Source organism: Hipposideros armiger, unplaced genomic scaffold (genome assembly GCF_001890085.2).
Source record: "Hipposideros armiger isolate ML-2016 unplaced genomic scaffold, ASM189008v1 scaffold_326, whole genome shotgun sequence".
Classification (NCBI taxonomy): Eukaryota; Metazoa; Chordata; class Mammalia; order Chiroptera; family Hipposideridae; genus Hipposideros; species Hipposideros armiger.
The window spans coordinates 1,395,858-1,401,857 of record NW_017731676.1 but is presented as its reverse complement, the minus strand read 5'-3'; the positions used below and the strand labels follow the sequence as shown (position 1 = coordinate 1,401,857).

Genomic DNA, 6,000 nt, shown 5'->3' with positions numbered 1-6,000 from the left:
AGCTCAGCGGCTGCTCAGCTCGGGCCGGGACTCGAACCGCTGTTGCTCAGAGCTCAAACTCTTGAGCGAGCTCTTAACCAACTGAGCCACTTGGCTGGCCCTAATAAACCTTTTGATTCAATATCATTTTTTTTCTGTAACAAACTATTATATTAGCTGGCTCACTAAGCTCTAACTGTATTTGCTCATTTCCCTGTTGTTGTTTTTTTTAATTTGCACCTTTTTCCCCTCAAAAAAGGTTCTGCCTATTCTTCTTCATGACTTCATATTCAATCCATAGTTCATAAACCTCACCCATAACTCTAGTCTATAATTACCTTATCTTTTTCAAAACGCCTATCGCAAATCAATTGCTACAGTCTGTCTAATTTATTTGGTATTTAATCATTTCATTCTATCTAAATCTCAAAATATATAAAATCTGACTCCCTAGTTAGATTGACATTTCCTGCAGAGCAGAAATAACTTATTTTAAAACACAGACTTGAACTGAGAATCAAGGCAGAGATGTTTTTGTCCCCCAGGATCTCTTCTTACTTAACACAGCCCCTGCTTTTTCATTGTGTCCACGGCCACCTCAAAGGTGACTTTGACCAAGAGACCACTAAATTCTGGGCAATGTCACATGACAGGAAAGGTTTCATGGGACTTCCAAGACGTGGTCTTAAAAAGCAGGGGAATGCAGTTCTTTGTCACTTCAGAAAGAGCACAAGTGACGGTGGTAGTCACTCAAGCAGACAACATACTCAGAAGATGACAGAGAAGCCAGGAGTCTAGACCCCTTATTTGAGAGGCTTTCCTATCAGCCCCTGTCTATGAAACTCACATTCTTTGACTTGAGTGAGAAATAAACTTCCATAATGTTGAAATCAACAAGTGTTTTGGATTTTCTGTAATTGGTAGCTCATACCAGTCCTAACACAATGGACTTTAATAATTATTAGTATAAAAAATAAAAATAAAGTAATCACTTCCATTTAAAGTTTTTTACAGTGATCAACAAATCTAATTAAACACATTTGTGGATAAACCTTGTATCCAGTCACAAATATTAAACTAAAAAAAAAAAATCAGGCATTTTTGAAAGACAGTTGATCACTGAAAGCGTACTTCTCCAAACACCAAAAACGTTGAGGCTTTTTGTTATCCCATTTTCATCAAATTGGCTAGAAATACATAAAATACTCCCTTTATTAAATAACCAAAGGAAGATTCTTTGGACTACCTTGTCAACTGCTATTAGATATTTAAAATATATTTGAGCTATTTTTCAAAAAGTGTTAAACAGCTCAAGAACAATTGGCTATCTATCTGGAAAAATGTCACTCCATATACTTTGTACTCAGGCTCTTTTCCATTTTGTTCTAGCAAAATCCTAGCAAATATAACAAGAAAATGTCCCCAGAGGTTCACTTAACAGTAACTCAACATATATCAGTTCCCTTTATTGTATCTCCACGTTTTTGAAATGAACAAATGAGGGCAGAGAAAGAACAAATGATTAACAAGACATTAAGAAAATGTCAGGGCTGGCCGAATGGCTCAGTTGGTTAAGAGCTCGCTCAAGAGTTTGAGCTCTGAGCAACAGCAGTTCGAGTCCTGGCCTGAGCTGAGCAGCCGCTGAGCTGCCAACAGGGGGCAGGATGGCTCAGGTTAAAAAAAAAATGTCATATGAAGATGAAGCCGATTATTATTTTTTTGGTAAATGTGACTATCTAAAAAGTCTAAGTGCTGTCTACAATAGCATTTCAATGAGCCACTAATTCCTAATTTACAATCCCTATTACTAAATTAATTGGTACAATTTCAGGAGACATTAACAGGTAAAATGAGTCGTTTATACCTACAGTTTTTATGGTGGGTGAAAATTCACAAAGTTGATTGCTCTTGAAAGCAGTTTTAATAGCTTTAAAGTTCATTTATATAAGTCACTTAAGAGCTTTTAAAGAAAAGCACTTGTAAATGAAAGTGATTTCACAGTCAGCACATAAACAATTAAGATGTCACTGGACATGGGTTCCGGCTTCACCGTGAAACTAGCTGTGTGACTAGGGCAAGTCACTTAAGTTACCCTACAACACAAAGTGGATGAAGTTAGTGTCTGGCCTGGAAATCTTCCTCAATCCTCCCATGTTTCTGGTGAAGAAATGTGTTCAGAGATGTAACGTGACAACCAAAGTCACAGCTATGCTGACAGCAGTTTCACTATGAATCACCAACTCCTCTTCCCTCAGTACAATGTGTAGCGTATGATCACACAGCCTACCTATCTTCTAAACTGGAAACAAGACAAAGAAAGATGGGAGGGGCGGGAGGAGGAGAAGCAAGAGGAAAACAAGGAGCAAGAGGGAAGAAGCAAAAAGAAATGCAGTAATCGTGTTTACAGCTTTTTCCCATACGTATCAAGCAAATAAGAAAACAGGCAATTTATTGATGTTCAGTCCAAGGAAAGATGTTAGAGTTCAAATCCTCACTTACCACCAAACAAACAAGCAGCTATTCAGAATCAGCTTCGCAGAAGTGTCTTTATAGTATGGCAGCTATAGACACCGCCTTACATGGAGCCAGTAGTAGCTCTATGTATTTTAAATTATATATTTAGTTAAGTGGCCAACCATCACTAACTTTCCCCCCACCTGTAAGCAGTTTTCTAAGAAGCATATTTAGTACTTCTTTTCTTCTCTTCACAATTCTACAATCTAAGCATTATCATCCTCCTTGTTTCACAGCTGGAGTCTGTGATTGTTTCCCAAAAGTTACCATCACGTCAAGTGATGGAAGTGGGATTTACACCCTGGCCTGTGGGTATGTACTTGTTTAACCCAATCGCACCAGGTAGTCCTGCTCCAAGGAACATCAGGACACTGAACAAGGATATTTTTTAGACTCTATTGTGAGTCAGGGTGTTCTAGTTTCTGCAAACACTTTATTTTCAATATTCAATAATTATGGCATTTTTTTTAAAAGGAAGTTTAAAGAATTAAAAGAAATTTATAAACATCTACATTTGCGTTAATGTATGAAATAGATTTTTTGACACAATAATTCTGTGACATAATGGGTTAGTTGATTTTCCCATATTAACAAATGTAGAAGCTCAGAGCCTGAGAGATTTAGCAAAATAAATAAATAAATTAATTAATTTTTAAAAATACAGGCACCAGTTAAATTTGAATTTTGATTAAAAATACTTTTTTTAGTGTAAATATATTCCAAATATTGCATACTTATACTAAAAATTCTTTGTTGTCCATCTGACATTCAAATTTTACTGGGAATCCTTTATTTTACCTGGCAACCGAGCAGAGAAGTGCCTTAGCTTAGGTCATAGACTAAAACCTACACCTTCTGACAAACTTTGCCACGTGGTGTTACTGCTAGATATTATTGCCTAGTTACCTGCTTAGAACTCCTTCCACATGTCCACTTCATATTCCTTGTCAACTAATTAAAACCTCAATTATGTTCTTTAATTTCTCACATGAAGACAAAGATGGATTGAGGCAAAATTATTCTAGTTGATGCTCACTCTTTTAAAATGCCTACTGTTTTGTATTTTCGAAGTACTTTTCATTATACTATCTAATTGATTACAAAAACCTTCAGAAGATAAACTGAGAGTTAGGGTTTATATTTTTCACATTTGACAACTAAGGCTCAGAAAATTTAGGAGTCCCAACACAGTTTCTCACAGCTAATAGGGAGATATGAGCCTGAGGTCCAAATCTGGTTATGTGAAAATCCAATTCAGTAAAAGTGACATATATTCTATTTTCACTCAGGTTTAAGATAATTAATAACATTTATAGTGTATTTTTGACCTTTGCGTTAACAGACAGGAATCAGGAGTGAGCTACTCTACATTATTTTGGCCCATTTCAAAATAGAAAGGCTAAAATCTGAGAGAAGGGTATGGTTTACTGAGAAATTTTAAAAAAAACATTTCATTTTTAGAAAGCCTTTAAACTTAACAAAAGTGTCAAATGTGTTGAAAACATGTCAGCATAAACAGAGAGTTCCGCTTTTAAATTATATATCGTCTTAACGTCTTTGCTACAGTGACTAGTGACTAGGTTTTATTGTATCATTATTATCATAAAAGACAATTCATTCAGCCTTAGAAAAGAAGGAAATCCAGCCATTTGTGACGACATGGGTGAACCTGGAGGACATTATGCTAGGTGAAATAAGCCAGAAACAGATACTGCATGATACCACTTACATGAGAAATCTTAAGTAATCTAACTCATAAAAGCAGGGTATGATGGTGGGTGCCAGGGGCTGGGGGAATCGGGAAACAAGGACCTTTGGGGACACAGTGTACAAAGTTTCCGTCATGCGAGATGATTAAGTCCTAAAGATCTTCGGCATAGCTTTACAACTATAATTAACAACACTGTATTGTATGCTTGAAAATTTGCTAAAAGGGTAAATCTTATGTTAAGTGTTTTTATCACACAAAAAATATAATAATAAATAAGAGGGTGGGAGGAAACTTTTGGAGATGATGGCTAATTTTGTGGCATCAATTATGGGGACAATATCACAGGTGTACACTTATCCCCTAACTTATCCATTATGAACGGCTTTTTGTATGGTAAGCAATAAGTTTAAAAAATAAAATAAACAGAACAACTCAGTAACAGACTCACTAAAATTGAAATTGCATTGAGTGTATTCCATACCAGTCAAGAGAGCCATTTTAAGTAACCTCCTCTAACAGGTAAATGAACTCAGCCCACGAGACAGTCCATGAATCAATTTGTCTGCCAAAGCACCGCTCGGAAGGCAGATATAGCAGGAAGGCCAGGGTTGCTTCCACAACTAACGTTCCAACGGGCCACGTGGATTCAGCTAAATTAAACCTTTAAGGATCTTTTCCAAAATACAGTGGACAAATGTCAGCACATTTGAAAATATGTGAATAGGGTTTAAAAAAATTAAAGCCATCATCCTTGATTAGCACTTAAAATGAAAATATAGAAGATGTTTTATTAGTAAATTTAAAAGTTAACTGCCATTTGCAAAAAGAGCCATCGTTGAAAAGTGCTCATAGCACAACCTATCTCTCCTTCCACATTCTGACTCCAGTGTTCTCTCTCCTCTTCTCTTTGCTCTTCTCCCCGTTTCTCTGTTACAGTCCCCGTTTGTCTCTCTCTCTCTCTCTCTCTCTCTCTCTCTCTCTCTCTCTCTCTCTCTGCATCGATTTTCCTCTGGTACTGGGCTCTTTGTTTCTCATCATTATCAGTTTCTCTTATCTTTTCCTCTTTTCATTCAACTGCTCATATATGGATATTTATAATGAGGTAATGAATTTTAAAAGACTTAAAAGCTACATCATGTTGTAAGTTATTGATAAATGTGTTCTTACATTTGTCTATTATTAAATAGCCTATCAGGAATTCCTGTATTTCAAAATTATACTTATAAATGTTTTATAAGACCTGATATAACTTTAAGGTTTATTATATCAGGTTTATTACATGCATGACTAGTGTTGCTTCTTTCCCTTATATTATCTTATATACTAAAATTTTCAATCTCCTGATATATGATATTTAACATGGTTATAACATACGAGTATGTTAGAAAGGTTGCATTATACTGAACAGTATTTCTGTAAGTAGAAAATTTTGCTATTATAACCTATGTGATATTTTCCCCATACCAGATATTAACATTGGTATTTTATTAACTTGTGATTGTTTTTTCAATATTGAAATACAAAGTAGGCCTTCCCTAACACACTGGATTTCTGCAAAAAAATCAATTGACCTTACCATCTGGCATTTGCAATCATGCAGAAGTTATGCCTTTACCTGATTTGAGGGCTATTCAGTTTGATGATGCTGACATACTTTCATTCATTGCTATTGCCATAGAAAGCTATGTATTATCTAATTTCTATTTCACCCCATTTTCGTGGTTGTGAGTGTTTTATTTTGACTAATTCTATTTGTTTAACATGTAGAAAAACTCAAGTGTCAGGAAGAATTCTCC

The 6,000-nt window shown here is 35.6% G+C and overlaps 1 protein-coding gene across 11 annotated transcripts in view; it reads right to left on the bottom strand.

The window, feature by feature from the left end:
* Positions 1–6,000, bottom strand: part of CACNA2D1 (calcium voltage-gated channel auxiliary subunit alpha2delta 1) — a 484,358-nt gene that overhangs the window by 124,929 nt on the left and 353,429 nt on the right. The gene's annotated exons all lie outside the window — the stretch shown is intronic.